The sequence below is a fragment of the Typopeltis vanoorti genome, chromosome 3, assembly GCF_054136105.1.
Source record: "Typopeltis vanoorti isolate ZY-2024b chromosome 3, IOZ_Tvanoo_1.0, whole genome shotgun sequence".
In the NCBI taxonomy this organism is placed as follows: domain Eukaryota; kingdom Metazoa; phylum Arthropoda; class Arachnida; order Uropygi; family Thelyphonidae; genus Typopeltis; species Typopeltis vanoorti.
The window spans coordinates 175515481-175533033 of record NC_143551.1 but is presented as its reverse complement, the minus strand read 5'-3'; positions in this window follow the sequence as shown (position 1 = coordinate 175533033).

Here is a 17553-nt window from a genome sequence, read left to right as displayed (position 1 = left end):
CCTTCTGAATTATGCAGTGTAGCCACTGTAAGGAGCAGTTATAATCAAATATCTATTCCAACTGCCTTCTGATGGAATAGTTTTGAGTCAAGAGCATAACTCAAGTTTTGAGATATGCTCTTGACTGCACTTGAATGTTTTCGTCTGCCATGATGTCATTGCTTGTTTCATTTAGTAGCCTTTCAAAATAATTACTCTCAAACATTTAGAATACCTTTATCATCTCTGATTCCTTTTACAGTACTCTTTCCTCCATTACTAAGCTTTTTCAATATTCTCAAGAATATATCACCATATTCTTGATATTTATTTTCAGTGTTCTTACAAAGCTTAAAAAATTCCCATGAATTTTTTTAAGAAGTAATTGACTTGTTAATTTTTTGCATGCTGCTGCACTTTCTTCTTTTGCATGACTGCCTCTAGCTTCCTGAATTCCATGAAGTTCTGATTTTTCTCTCTTTATAGACAACTTTACCACATACCCTCTCTGACTGAATCAAATAGTTTTCTTAAGTGTCTGCCACTGAATCTCCAAAGTTTGGTGCTTGTTTTAAAACTCTTTCATTTTTTCTTGAATAATTATTTGTGTATTTGAGTCTATATTTTTAGTCTTTGTGAAGGGCAAGACCTACCTTTCATGAAGCTGTAGTGTCTCATAATTACCCTGCCGTCCAAAAGCTAAGGACGAACTACATTTTTACCTGTATACATCTCCTAAGGGTGTAAGTTGTAAAATCTCACATGATTAATGTTGTATCATGTTCAGTTTACAAGTTTTGTCTAAGAAAAAATATATATAAAGAATTGTCATCATTTGTATAATTGCTAAAATTTCTTTGTATGTAATAATTTTATTACGAAACTGTGTTAATTAAATGTGTGTTGCATGAATCATCATGTTCCAATTTTAATGCATTTCCAAATATGGGAATTTCAAGAGAAGTACATGCATACTATATGAAGTCCAGGCTACGTAAGCTTTTGCATCAGTCAGGAAATCGTCTTAGAGTTTTAGTCCTATCTTCCCTGGGTCCACTGCCATGTGAAGTCTACTGTCAGCAAGTTAAATGTTTGGTGATTGGGAATGATTAGTAAATTGTCCTAAGTTGTATTTAGGTTATAAGATAGAATTGTAGGAGAATTAAGCCTAAAATAAAATTACTTGTAATTATCTATGACTTGTAATTTCATTGCATCCATGTTCATATGTGGATTGTGAAGTCGAAATAGATTTCTTAGTTCAATTAAATTAGTTTGTGAAGTGACATATTGAGACTGGCTTATCAATGCATGTATCTGAAAAAAAGAGTGTTAAGATATTTTTAATATGGTAAGTAATAAGTTTAAGCCATGACTGATATAAGGTAAAGGTCAGAGTTAACGTGAAATAATATCTGCTTTGTCTTTGTTTAAGTTTCTTACAAACTCACACTCAGTGAGTAGTTTAACTAGTGCAGTCGTAAATAAAATAAATTTGTTAAATTACACAGCGTGAGCAAAAGTAAGAAAGCCAAAAGCATAAAATAAAGTAAGAGTTAAATATAATAAAAAGGCACAGATTAAAATGAAGACATTAACATAGTTAAGGAATTAATGTACAGTGCTTACAGAAAACCATGTGGAGAGACATTTCAGTATGGAATATGTCCACTCTGAACTGTGATGCAGCTCTCACGACATGATACCATGCTTAGCACCAAGTGATTCAGGAGTTCTAGAGACCAACTGGCTCACTCCTCCTTCAGAGCAAGGATAAAGGCTTGCTTGTTTTATGGAGGGGGGGGGTTGAGCAGCAGTGTGTCTGCCTATTGCACCCCAAATGTGTTCTATGGGGTTGAGATCTGGGAAGCATGCTGGCCACTTGATTCATTTAATATCCTTGCTCTCCAGAAGTATCTCTACTACTTATGTATGATGTGGTGTAGCATTGTCATTCATAAAAAATGAATTCTTCGCCTAGAGCACCACAGAACAATCGAACATGATGTTGAAGAACTTGCAATATTGTTTGCCAGTCATAGTCCACTTTTCCAGCACTGCAATATCTATCCCTATCAAGAACATTCTAGCGATGGTAAGCAGTACAGCAGTACTACTTTCATGCCAGATCAAGTGTTGTTTAGAATCGGAGGAACGACTACAACGACTCTCATCTGTAAAAAAGTACATTAGTCCACTGGTGTCTTGTCCAATTTTTATGGATACTACACCATTTAAAATGTGCTCTACAATGAACTATGGATACAGGAACACAGACTACAGGCCTTTGGGCATATAGGCCTACTTGTTGCTGACGTCTTGCCACAGTTTGTCGAGGTATTCACATACCTGTGCTTAAATAGAGCTAATCCACCACCATAGTACGTCAATTACATTTTGCTGTTATAACTGAAAATCTGTCTTCATGTTCCATGATAGAGTGACAGGCAACATCTTAGCAAACGTCTGGAACACATTCGATTAGTTTGAAACACTGCCCAGATCGTGATGTGAGAGTTCTAAACTCTCTTGCAATATCAGTAATTCTGTGGCCTTCTTCAAGCTTTCCCATAAAATCATCTAGATGATGTCTTTGAGTTTGCATCTTTATTCCTTCACAAAAAGTGCTTGCTTCAAACACAATTTGATTAGCGTAGGCTCTTTTTCCTTTTTATCTGTTGAGTGCCACACATGACCCCTTTGCTCAGGATTCGAAAATTTGAATGTGTACCTGCTTTCTACTCAAAATTATCAATTATACAAATTGCCACAAGCCAACCTGGTTGGCCGAGTGGTTAGCGTATCCGCTCTCCAGCCAAAAGGTTGCAGGTTCGAATCCCGCCGTGAGCTTGGATGTTTTTTATTGTCTCTGAAAATACCAGTGGTATTGGTGGGTGGCAGATGCCGTCGGTGTATTGTGGGTGGTGGAGATAGAGAGTTGTAGAGTAGATGCCCTCCCTCGATGAGTCTTTGGACTGCCTGGAGGTGTCAAGTAATAAAAATAATAATAATTTGCATGCTGCTGTTTGAGATGGTTATATCAAAAAAAAGCTGATAGTGAGCCATATTTTTTTTAAACAATGTCTTTTAATACCAGGATTAGAGCCGTAATAATTTATCCTATCTTCATTCATCCAATCTAAATCTCAGTTCAATTCACGGACTTGGATATCCAGGACAACGATGCTTCCATTTCTTGTTGCCAATAGATCAGGCTTTATTATGCCTACCTCAGTCCTGATGTTTGGCTTTTTTTTTCACCACCCATCCTTTCTGTTCTAGTCAGTTCTTTCAGATGACACATATTTCATCATGTCTTTTAATTCTAATGTTGTTGTTGTTGTTCTAAAAGAGCATTGAGATATATGTGTCTCACTGAACCAGCCCTACATGAAATATCTATATGAGCCCTGGTAGGAAGGGCATTTATCCTAGCCCTAACTATCCTCTCCTTCCCATCTGAGTAACATTCTTGTTCCCTCATATATCCAAAGATGTTGAGACAGAACCCTCTTCAAGCCACTGAAGGGCTTCCCATCAACTGCAAGATATAGAAGTCTTTCCAGGCTCTTCCTTTCAAGAGATAATAGAAATAATATGCACTCCATTATTAAAAGTCCATCATAATGTTTTAATTATTTCTTATTGAATTAAAGAATTATTTGATTAATTCCTATGAATTATTATTTTATATTTAGTTCAATGTGCAACAGAATGTTTCTACTAAAATAGTTTAAAACAGTTATGTATTCAGAACGAATTTATCACTATTATAAATTCCATTTACATCTTGATTGAACATCTTCATTCTTTTCATTTCATGTATTAACAAAAAATATAGTTAGGGTTAGGATAAATGCTCTTCCTACCAGGGCTCATATAGCCCAAAGTTGGTATAATATAGATATTTCATGTAGGGCTGATTGTTGGTTCAGAGAGACTATGACACATATATCTCAATGCTCTGATGTGGTTTTGATGGTGCTAAACTTGCACCATCAAAACCATATCAGAACATTACACTATATATAAACTGCATATCTTTATAATCTGCAGAATGAAAGTTTATTGTCCTACATATGAAATTATTATCTAGACTTTGTTCTTCCCTAACACCTGAGATTCTACAAATTCTTAGCATTCTTCACACTTTGGTAACTTCTGCTTAAAAAACAAAATTGGTGAATACTAATGATGTTTCTCTCCTTCTATCCTACAACTGTAACTCAACAAAAAAAATAACTTTATCTGCTATAAGTTTTTTTTTTTTTTATTGTCAGTCTCATCCAAAAAAGGTTTTTAATTTAGTGTATTGCATACTGTGGATAGCTTAGGAGTAGGGCTTTTGAATTTCCATTATTTTTTTCCCCCAAATACCAGGAATTCCCAGAACAATATAATTTTGCCTTCTTGATGTCCTCTTAAACGATTCAACGATAACTTCTAATGCCGAATTAGAAGTTATCGTTGTTGTCGTAAAAGATTTAGGCCTAACTTCTAATAGGCCTTAGAAGTTAGGCCTAAATCCTTGAAACACATGATGATGATATAATTTTGCTCATGAAAAAAATTTTTAGAACAATATATTTATTTTAATGCATTTTGCAACTTTTTTTACATTTTATTGTCATTAATATATTTATGCAATGAATAAAATAGCTTTAAAATTAAAATGAAAAGTTTTATTATAACAAATTTTATTTTGAATTAATACACACAAACTAAAATAGCAAAAATTATAATATTTATTATTAATTACATGTAACAAAAATATTTCAAAATATGTAATAATATAAAACAATTATGAACGAAAAAAAATTCATAAAAGAGCATTTAATTAAATATTTCATTTGCAAAATAAATTTTAAAATATTTTAGCATTTACAGCTTCATCAATTAACAGTTAACTTCAGGAACTAAAGGACTAATAATTGGTTTTGCATTTTATTGTCAAAATTACTGCCACTGGAAATGTTCTTTAACATTCTGTACTACTGAATGTTAAAGAACTGTGTAATAGCCACTGTAAATTGTGGCTATTACTTATGGGTAAGCCACCATTATTATTAATTTTATATATATTCCTTCTTACTATTGCGTACTTAGTTTATCTACTTTTTGCACTAGAAGTTTTATGCCTATAGATACTAGAAAATTTATTTGATAAGACTGCGCCACTAGTATCTTTTAATTGCCATAAAACAGTAATACGGCCAGTTGATTTCTCTCTCTCTTTCTCTAACACAAATTCTTTCAGTAAAACTTTACACAAACAGTCATGGTCTATTTGCACTTAACTATATGCTTTAGCTCTCTTACTTGGTTTCCCGCTCTTAAGTTCACATTTATTTAGGAACAGTGCATAAAATAAGCAATCAGGTGGCACTCTATTGACATATAATTAAAACACATTTATTTACATAAAAAAACAAAGTACAGTGGAACCTCGGTTGTTGAACGCCTCTGTTCTCAAACAATTCGGTTCCCGAACATGTTTTCCGAATATGTTCGGGAACCGAAATTCTGTTTGGTTCCCGAACAGGCAAACGGTAACGACGTGCTCCCCATGCTGAGCTATAAGGCGGGACAGTGTTACGTGGCAGCATTTGTTCAGTGCAGACACCTGCTCGAATTTGCAGTGAGTTTTCTTGATTTTCTTTGTTTTGTTGTTTTTTTTTCATAAATTATTATTAGTTAAGCCACCATGGGGCCGCAGAAGAATAGTGATAGCAGCAAAGGGGAAAAAAAGTTGTTAGAACCACGATAGAGATGAAAAAAATCATATCCAAACATGAAAATGGTGTTCGTGCCTCGGTTCTTGCTATGCCGAAATCAACGATCTGTACAATACTCAAAAATAAAGAGGCGATCAATTTTCGTTTATTCTTTTTATGTAAGATTTTGTGCATTTTCATTATGTTTGTATACGATCTTATGCATGAAGTTCTGTTGTAAAGGTTTAAATAAACAATCATCTGGGGTTTGGGAACGGATTAATCCATTTTACATTAATTCTTATGGGAAAATGGTTTCAGTTTTTGAACAGTCTTCAGGAACGAATTAAATTTGACAACCGAGGTTCCACTGTACATTAAATAAGCAATAGGGAGGTTTCTCTCTCTCTCTACCTATCCTTATATACTTTTGATATAAAGAAACAAACTTTACCTTTTTCAATATTAAATGACTATACAATATAATTACTCTGTTACTCCTCTGCTTAAGAAAATCAAATTGCTGAAACTAATTTACTCATAAAGAGATTAGCTAGCTATGTCAAGTCATCTTACAATTTATATTCCAGTTAACAACAAATCAGAGTACCCTCTTATAGATATTTCTTATCAGTCTATCTATGACATATCTCTTAGATTGCAAAAGAATGTACATAAAAAGATGGGACACATTTACAGAGGCTCTTTGTCATGACACCTTCCAAAAGTCCTGCATCAAAGTCTCTATGGTTTTTCTCTCATCTCAGGCCTTAGGTTTCCGTCTGGAGAGTCTTGTTTCAGGGGGCACTTCGTCGGAATATTTGGCGGGTCTTGGACTGCAAACTTCCTGGTACTCAAAAGCTCAGGCAAGAAGTTTCAGCATACAGGCTTGAAGATCACTCTGTGGCTTTTGGCTTCAGTTGACTTCCCGCAACACTAGGACGTTCGACCGGCACTTGGCATCGGCTGTTCTCATTTTTTCCTCTGGTGTGGGTTCGCCGTAAAGTCTGGTCCTCTGGGTCTGACTGCTTCTGTTTCTCCACCGACTACCTCTGGCTCTCTTCAGAAACAGTGCTTCGCCTCTCCTCTTGGTAACTGCACCTTGCCTCCCTTCTTGATAACTGCACCTTGCCTCTCTTTTCTTCAGTAACTGGACCTCGACTCTCCTCACGATGTTCAGCTCAGTCCCCTTTTATTTTCGCCTTCTCGGGACCTTGCACCAAGGGATGTAAACCCCAAAGAAATAGGCAGTTCTCCTTGATCATTTTTTAGGGCTGACTCGTTCTTTCATCTCCTCCCTGCACTCTTTTTTCCTTGTCTTGTCGGGCAGCGGAATTTCTCTGAAACTAGTGGATCTCTTTGATACTAACTTTGAAGGTGTTAATGCACAGCGTTCGCAAACAATTTTCTCTCACTTAATCGTAAACAACTTTCTTGTGCTCTTATACATAGCTATTATATAAAATTCCGATGGCAAAGCATTGCCTTTGTTTTTGACATTCAAGAAACTTTAGTAAAAAAACAGTAAATACATTCAATTCCCATAAGGTTATTTACATTTAATATTTAACATAAAATACAGAGACAAACAAGGTTATTTTTGTAACATTTCTCATGAGACTTGATCTTAATAAAAATTGATGTAAAGCACTTTGGTATTTCTAAGCTACATTGAGTTTTACACTACTCCATTTAAATGACTACAGTGCTTTATATAACATTTCTAAATTATTGGTTCTTTCTCTTTCCAGTTGATTTCAAGATACTAAATTCTGTTTTATTTGAGTATTATTACTGGTAGTAATCTTTTGTTTCATTCTTTTTTTCTTCTGTGAACTAACCAGCTTGGAGCAATGAAATGTAATAAAAATATTTATTGTGTATGGCTGTTTCGTTGCACTTAATTTATAACCATGTTATTCATTATGAGGTGTGGCTAAATAATGAGGCTGTTGCGAAAATGTGGTTTATTATTACAATATTGTACAACTGCCGGCCTGGTTGGCCGAGTGGTTAGCATATCCACTCTCCAGCCAAAAGGCTGCAGGTTCAAATCCCACTGTGGGAATGGATGTTTGTTTGTGAAAATACAAGTGGTAGTGGTGGTGAATGGTATTGGTGTAGATGATGAAGGTAGTTGCGGCTGGTGAAGTGGTGGAGACGGAGAGTTGTAGAGTAGGTACCCTCCCTCGATGAGTCTTTAGACTCTCTGGAGGTGTTATATAATAATAATAATTGTTATCCCCTTCAACATACTCCCCTCCTCTATCTATACACTGTTGCATACGAATTTTCCATTGTTGGAAGCAGTGCTGCCGTTTTCTCCTTTACCTCATCCACTGACTGAAAATGGGTGCCCTTCAATGCGGATTTCAACTTTGGAAAAAGGTAAAAGTCGCATGGAGCTAAGTCCAGCAAATAAGGTGGAATGGTCCAACACTGGGACCATTCCACCTTACTGATAAGAAGATATTCCACCTGAGAATATCTTCTTATCAGTCAGATACTGTTTTACAGACAGTGCACAGTGCCGTAACGAGGGCATGGCGAAAGAGGCGCCCGCCATGGACACAGCTAGGTTTGGGGTGCAAAACGTAAAAAATGTTAAAAATAAATAAATATATATAAAAGTCCGCTATTTTATATTGTATTTTTAAATTTCAGCAATATGCCGCTTTAGACACACAAATTCTGCAACACACTGCAACTCATTTTGATGGGGGTTAATGGTAAGTATTTAACATATTGCATTTAGTAAAATTTAACTTGTTACATTTAAATTTTTCAAAATTTTTGTCATATTTGGGTTGGGGGGGGGGGGGGGGGGGAAGCGCAAGTTAGACACTTGCCACAGGCGCTTCATACCCTCGTTACTATACTGCTGGAGCATTGTGCTGATGGACAATCTAAGCTTTGCTCTTCAACAGATTGGGTCTCTTTTTCCTCACTCATTCTCTCAGCTTGGTCAGAACCTCAATGTAATAATGTTGGTTAACTGTCTGAACCTCTGGTACCCATTCAACTATTACCACGCCATTGATATTAAAAAAAAATGGTCAGCATTGCCTTCAGTTTTGACTTGCTCATTCTTGCTTTTTTCATTCTCGGTGACATGGGAGTTTTCCAGTGCATCAATTGTCTCTATGTTTCTGGATCGTACTGGAAAATCCACGTCTCATCACATGTGATGATCTTCCGCTGTTAGCCGTTCCATGATGTCAGTGCAAATTTGTTTCCAGGCATTAGACATTATTCTGGTAAAGCGACTTCACACATTTCTTTTATAACTGCCTACAGACTAATTCCGAGTGTCAGCAAACAATGCTTATCTCAACTGCTTCTAGAACCTTTAAGGTCATTCACAGCGCAAGCGCATCCCACTTCTATGAGTACACGATTCCCAGCACACCCTGTCTTGTTATTTAATAGCCACACCTCGTACATTAATGTATTATATTTAAAAGAAACACAAATCAACATATAAAATAAATAACAGTATCTTTATTGGAGTCATTATATAAGTTTTCATTAATTCGTGAAAAAGTTTTAATCATCATCTATAATCTGTGTGATACAGTACTCAATTTACAAAAATTAAAAATTCAACACTTTTCTGTTTTGGATTTGTGATTTACATTTATGAAAGGTCTCGAGCTTTTTTTTTTTTCCCAGGACTCAAGAAAGATTGAAAATTTCCCTGGAGAGAAACACTAGGTTAGAAGCTGACCCATGAATCCCACTCTAGACACAAAATATGGCTCTTTTTCAAGCTACTTCAGGCACTCTGGAAGCAGAGCAATAGTCTTACTCTGAGCTAGAAATGATGAGCCCATGGCCTATTATTACTTGCCACATCCATGTCAGGTAATAATAGGCCATGGGCTTCTTTATGGATGCCCAAGACCCATCATGGGAAACCACTCCACTATTTGGTTTGAAGTCTCCTTTTATAATTATCAAGTAGTACCCATTCACATTCTTTAACATTCCTGTTTTCATCTTGTGGCACTAAGCTTCTTGCCTCTGTTATATGGATGAAAAGTCTTTCTGTTAAATTAGTATAAGATTAATTCATGTGGGAAAATCATTTGGAAAAGTTTTTAATCATGATCCATTAATGCAAACAAAATAGAAATCAGCTCTGCAGAATAAACCTTCATAACATTGAAGAAAATCTATCAGTGCTGATGAATTTTATTTTTAGTATCCAGATTGGACAAGATTTTACATTTTGTTCTGTAGAAATTCAAAGGAAGCATTGAAAGGTATGTGTTTGAAATGATAAGAGGACAAATACCTAAACTATCAAATTTAGGAGTCGGATGAAAATTAAAAATCTAGACGTTTTTTTTTTTTATGAGTAATAAAGAAGCAGAGCAATTGATGAAAATTTTTTTCACCTGATTATAAATTAAATTAAAGATGCCAAATTATACTCTTGTTTCTTTTATCCAAATGTAACTAAACATAGTTTGCATGTGAAGTATCTTCATGTCCAGACTAATTGTAAATAGAGGCTATTTACAATTAGCCTCTATTTACAATTACACCTTTTCACTACTTGTATATGACGAATTTTCTTTCCCATCTCTAACATTCTGTGTAAAGCCTCATCAACATTAATTCAATAAGTTATCAATTTATATGTAACCATCATATCACCCCTCCTCTTCTCACCAACTAGACTCTAAATTGCATCTTCTCAACTTTTCTTCATACTCAACATTCCACAGACCATAAACTACCTTAATCAATTGCCTCTGGACCCTTTCTAATACCTGGTAACCAAATCTCTACATACTAGTCTATATATGGCCTAATCAGCACAATGAAACCAGAATCTTCTGACTTCTACAAGTTGGTTTATCCTTTGCATCATTGCCAGAATTCATTGTGTTGTCCTCACAATTTTAGAAATGTGTCCCTCGAATTTTAGTTCCCTGTCCATCATCACATCATATCTCTTATTTCTTCCACCTCCTCCAATATATCCCCACCAAGTGTATACTCCACATTCCACCTTTGTTTTCCAAATTTTAAAATCTTACACTTTGCAAAATTGAACTGTTAACCTTACTCCTGTGTCCATTCACTCAGTCTATTCAAGTCCTCTTGTAAAGCCACATCTGCTCTAATTCTCATAGTCTTTCCAAATTTACATTGCCTGCAAACAACTGATTATCCCCATTGAAATCTTCAGCAATATCATTAATCCACTAGTGACTTTCCTTTTTTGGGATATTGCTTCCCCATACACAACTTGCTGATACCTATCAGAGAGCCATTCTCGAATCCAATGCAGTAATCTAATATCCAACCCCCACCATTCTAGTTCAACTAGCAACTTATTATGTGGCAACCTACATATTTAGATTTATATTTAGATAAATAGTATATTTAGATTTTACAAAAGCCTTTGTAAAATCTAACTATACCATAATAAATTTAGTTTAATCCTTTATCCAAGTGTGAGCAAACAAAGCGTGCGCCTGAAAGTATCTTCAAGACGGATAAGGTGGTACAACACTGGAAAACTCGTTGCAAAGGTGGAGGAAGCTGACATCACTCCTATCTCAGTATCTCCCATAATGCAAAACACATCTCCTTGCGGATATGTATAATGTTATGCATTAAGGGAAGGGCCACTACCCAGACTAGTTTCGACCTTTATTGAGGTCTCTTCAGTGGGAGCCAGGTAGAGATGACCTTGCTAATGCTTCTGCCTGGTATCTCCACTTGGGCCTGGCTCCCACTGAAGAGACCTCAATAAAGGTTGAAACTAGTCTGGGTAGTGGCCCTTCCCTTAATGCATAACATTATACATATCTGCAAGGAGATGTGTTTTGCATTATGGGAGATACTGAGATAGGAGTGATGTTATCTTCCTCCACCTTTGCAATGAGTTTCCCGGTGCTGTACCACCTTGCCCCAGTTCTGAAGATACTTTCAGGTGCAAACTTTGTTTGCTCACACTTGGATAAAGGATTAAACTAAATTTATTATAGTCTAACCAAGTGGAAAAATAAACTTTCACCATCTAAATATACTATTTTGCATTCATCTCCCCTGTCCAAAGCATCTGTAACCTTATTACTTAAAACATGACCTTCCTTTAGCAAATCTGTGTTGTCCATCAAAGAGAATGCCACTGTTGATTCTGAATTCTGGTTCTCACTATCCAACACTAACCACAATTCCCAACACCTACAGATTGGCCTATAATTTGAAGCTTGAATCTTATTACCTCTCTCATGAAGTGGTAAAATCTTGCCTCCCTTCCACTCCTTTGGAATTTGATGCAGTGTGAAACTCATATTAAACAAGTATGCCAAGGCAGATGTCAATTCCCTGGTGCATTCCCTCAAAACATGTGGTGATATATCATCAAGCCCAACTGCCTTATTAACATCAAGTTTGCTCATTTCCCCATATACCTCTTTTTCACTCAGTCAGTCTCCTACTCCATCCTGCTTCCATTGCTCTCAAACTTCACATGATCTCACATTTACAAGGATGAAATACCTTATGAACTGCTCATTTAATATCTCCACTATATCCTTTGCAGCAGTTATCTTTTTACCATTTTCTTCAACTGATATCATCTGTCCATAGTCATTCTTTATTCTGTGGCTACACATCAAAATACTCCCCCCCCCCCCGGTGTTTTTGGCACTTCATTAGCTAACTGATTATTATCACTCATCTTATATTGATTCCATGATATAAAATGAGTGATAACACTCTGTGAACTGTATGGTCTGGTCTGGACAAAGGAATTTCATAATATTTTTAAAGGAGGAGCAATTAAGAAATGCTTTATCATCATCTGTAATGTAAAAAAAAAAAAAAATTACAGCTATGTATATGTAGGAGTTGCTCTTAAGATAACAGTCAGCCATATTTGTCCAGGTCAGGAGAATTTTTTATAGCCATGGCTAACTCAAAAAATAATCTTTTGGATCTGTAATGACTTCTAAATAGCACAGGACTGGAAGACCATGCTTTGGACACCCCTTCACACAGAATTAGATGAAAGAAAACTAATGTGCTATTTAGAAGTTACAGATCCAAAAGATTATTTTTTTGAGTCAGCCATGGCTATGAAGAATTCTCCTAACAAATACGGTTGCATTAATTTGCCAAGAATTTGGGAGACTGTTATCTTAAGAGCAACTCCTACATAGCTGTAATTTTTAAAAAACATTAGAGGGCGCCAAAACAGGACTTTAGATTAATCAATTAAAGATTTAATTCTGTATGTTAGTCAAGTAAATATTAGTTTAATATCCAACGTTTCACTGACTGATATCTGTCAGCATTTTCAAAGGAATACACTGGTAAGCAATAGAAACTAACAAAAACTAAGAAACTAACCGACAATTCTAAAAATTATATAAAGTTATCACTGTGCGTGATACAATGATATAATATAATACGCGTGTCCCAAGCGCAACGTTTTATTTGTTGAGATATTTAATGTATTTTTCATGAAAGTTCATTTCTTTTTGGTTAAATGATCTGCGTAGAGTTTTCCATATATCTGGTAAGATTAGGCCTTGATTCTTATTTAAGTTACCTGTTGAACGGGCGACTGTAGCAGCTTCTTTAAATGTTCTGGAATGGTATCGGGCACTTTGCCTCTACCAACCATTATATTGAATGGGATATAAGTCATATGCCCTACATAGAAGACAACTACCATTCCAGAACATTTAAAGAAGCTGCTACAGTCGCCCGTTCAACAGGTAGCTTAAAGAATCAAGGCCTAATCTTACCAGATATATGGAAAACTCTAATCAGATCATTTAACCAAAAAGAAATGAACTTTCATGAAAATTACATTAAATATCTCAACAAATAAAACGTTGCGCTTGCAACACGCGTATTATATTATATTGTATCACGCACAGTGATAACTTTATATAATTTTTAGAATTGTCGGTTAGTTTCCTAGTTTTTGTTACTTTCTATTGCTTACCAGTGTATTCCTTTGAAAACGCTGACAGATATCAGTCAGTGAAACGTTGGATATTAAACTAATATTTACTTGACTAACATACAGAATTAAGTCTTTAATTTATTAATACTAGTAGTCAAGAAAAGGGTCTTTAGATTTTTTGTCCGTTACAATTGCATTGTTTCACTTACTCACTGTCGCGTATACATGCTGATTTGAAATTCAGCGAAACATAAGCAAGTCAATAAAACATCGTTTTATAAAATAGTTTGTTTCGTGTTGTTAATACCGTTAAAAATAAGTCATGAAGATTGTGACCACGAAGTATGCAGTTCGTATTTGTGATTTTGGTTTCTATGTAATCATTTATAAATGTTTTCTAGTATGCGTTACTAAACTTCAAATTTCAAAAAATGATTGAGGTAGGGAAACACACCACATCAAGTTTTCAATGTTGATGAGACAACGTTTATTTCAAGAGATAGAAAGAGGGAAATTACATGATAAAACATGCTGGTGTATGAATTCTGTAATCCTCGTATAATGAAAGGTCTTTATAAAACCGCATTACCAGAATATTGGAAAGCGGGGAAAAAAAAAAACTTTGGGTAAGTGCTTATTTATTTATTTAAATAGTTGATTTTAAAGTATCAGTTGTTACTGTTTTAATAAAAATCAAGTTGCGACAGTTACAAAAAAAAAAACGGTATTTTTTGTGTCCTGTATAACACGGTTTCGTAATTACGAGATTGTATTGGAACCTTATTATACAAAGGTCAGCTTTGTGTGTATACAGTGATCTTAAAAAAAAAAAGTGCAAATACTTATTCTTTGCTAACCGGAGAAATTGAAGACTTAAAGGATATAAGAAGAAAACTAAAAAGTATTTAACTATAGTGTTACTTAATAGTGTAACAGTTTTCTTTATAGTGGCTTTCTACCGTCACCAGAATAGGCAAATTCATATTTGCTCACTCCTTAGAAATCTTCATGCCTATTTTCTTTTCCACTCCAAAAGTTCTTTCCATTCGTTTACATAATGCACATCCAAGCGGGACCATTGTAATCCACTAAACTACTAACGCAATTTCTAGGATCGGTCTTAAAGGAAGGAAAAATCTTGCAAAATTGTATCTCAAGCATTAAAAAAACACGTTTTCTTGAATTTAGGGATGGTATACACTAACAACCATCCTGAATGTAAGTCTTATTTTGATAATTTAGCTAATTACATGTCATACACAAGTTTTTATTTTATTATTTATTTTTATCAACTGTCCCAGCTTGGCCAGCAATGTCAGTATTCCTTGCTGTTGGACGCTTACCGCATTCATGTCACTCGTCAATGTTTAATACAGGTGCCAGTATATCGTACAGTCCCAAAAAGTACTATGTGTGGGTGTGTGTGCGCGCGCTTAAATATATATACATATATTATATATTATATATCTTCCTGACCATACTAAAATTGCAAATATATGACTTGTTTTATTCGTAGATGACAAATGCTGATTCAAGATCAAGGTATAATCTTCGGAAAAGAAAAATACCAGATGCATTGATGAACAGTGTTTCGAAGTCAAGATATAATCTTTGCAAACGAAAAATACCAAATGCGTCGATGAACATAAATTCTAACTCAAGATATAATCTTCGGAAACGGATGTGATAAAATGAAACTAACACATGGTCTCTATATAATCTTCCACAATGGAAGAGAGAGAGAGAAAAGCAAGCGCATCTTAGTAAATTATCAGAGCATATCCACGGTAATTGATATGCAAGGCTCCTCTCTTTTTTTGCAAGAAACCGGCATGTAAAATAAACATATTTTTATATGTGCGAATTATCAGCAATTCACTTATCCTCAGAATAGAAATCAAGATGTTATAAACGTCTGTATTTCTATTACCCTGTTTTGTCTTTATTTTCTTTACTTAATATGTGAATGGTCGGCTGCCGCCATTTATTTATTTCTACTAGATCCTATGTTCTCACGCTCCATAGTCTTAACAAATTTGTTTTACGACTACGTCAGGCTATGTATTGAGTGCGAGATTATAAGATTTTAAACTAATGACAAGGCAGATATTGTTAGCATTCCTCGCTTATGTTAACCTTTAATTAGTTGTGGCTGGCTTTATCTTATGCAAGTTCCAAATTATCAGGATAGTGCAGTGATAGAATCAGTCCAATGTGTTGTTTACAAACCGTTTAAATCGAAAAGGAATATTAACATGTATACAATTTCATTACAATTCTTTTGCTATTCTCAATTCTTCCTAATTCAAACTTGGTTCTAATTTTCTTCCTTTAAAGCTAATTCACAATCTAGAATATCCTGCCGGTTATAATACATTAACTGACAATAAAGCATACCTTGAGATAAGCCTAATTCAATATCAATGTACGTTATCTCATAAACAGGCACAGATGATGTACATGCATTTTTGGAATTATCACATATATGACTACTTACAATTCTCGTTCAGCACTGCCTTTTACATTAATCTTGTTCACACTTAAGTGCTTCTTTTCTTCTGGCACGTTCTTGATTTCCCACCAATTTCTTTTGTCTGAATCGTCGATTATTCCTTGCCCTATAGAACATGTAACGACGAAAATCCTAAGACCCCTTTCCATAACTAGAACATTACTGTTTCAAAGAGTGAAGCAAAATGCTGTTTATACTCCCCATTGTCTGATATCTACGATACAATGAAGGGGAAATTTTTATGAGCTATTAGCTTGCCCTGTGAAGGAATGGGGGGGGGGGGGTTACGTATCTTCACTTAATAATTAAGATGGCTTTAGGTCTTTTTCATTGTAGTTTGCAGCTTGTGTCAATTCATTAGGGTGTGTAGTCGTTTTCGAGAACTTAATTGCTAGGAGAGTAAGAAAGATATGTGTCCCGAGGAATTTGAACGTTTCTGACGAACATGAGCATTTAGAATCATTTGTAAATATTTGTTTTGCACTCGCAATTTAAGAATATTAGTATATTGGAGGAGCATATGTAATTATAGGAAGAATCACTGTTCGGTAGAGAAGCAGTTTTGATTCTTGTGTTTAATTTGCTGTTTTTATTAATCAGGGGTAGAGTTGGGCAATGGTATTAAACAGAAAGTTGTCCCCTTTGGGAGGTGCTAATCTAGTGTAGAGCATACCTACACTCTTCTGAGGGTTAACTTTTAATCTCCAGTCAGCAAACCATTGTTCTAGTTTTAGGTCTATTATTGTTATTACGGGGAACTCCGAGGAGTCCTTAAACTCATCAAGAGAGGCCCTGGACATCATATCAAGAACTATTTAGCATTCGCACAGCATTTATCATACTTTGCTTTGAACTCACTGACAGTCATGGCATCCACAACAGACGCAGCTTATTCCACTCTCCAAGTAAAAAACCTAGTTTTAACACTCTTACTCAGTTTCCATGGATGGTCCCTAGTTCTCCCACCACCACCAGACCTGTTCTGAAAATTTTCCTCTGAATTAATCTTATAAAAACCTCTCAGTAATTTGAATGTTTCAATCATATCACTCCTTTTCCGCCTATCAACCAATTCCTATAACCCACAGATCTTCAACCTGTTATCGAAAGGTTCATTCCATAGACCAGCTACCACCTTGGACGCTCGCCTCTGAATCCCCTCTACCTCCTCTCCATCAAGAAGAAACCTTTGTGTCCAGATCTGTGGTCAAAATGGGGTCATATCAAGGCTTGAAAAGGAACAATAACCTGCTTGTCTCTGCTTCAGTTACCAAGTGATCTGATAAGCTGATTTAGCCACTTATGCTATGTGCCCCCTAAACTTTAACTCCCTATCCATCAACACTCCCAAATCTCTCGCTTCGTCAATTTCCTGGAGTACTTGAAGTTTTTTGGTTACAAGGTGTGGC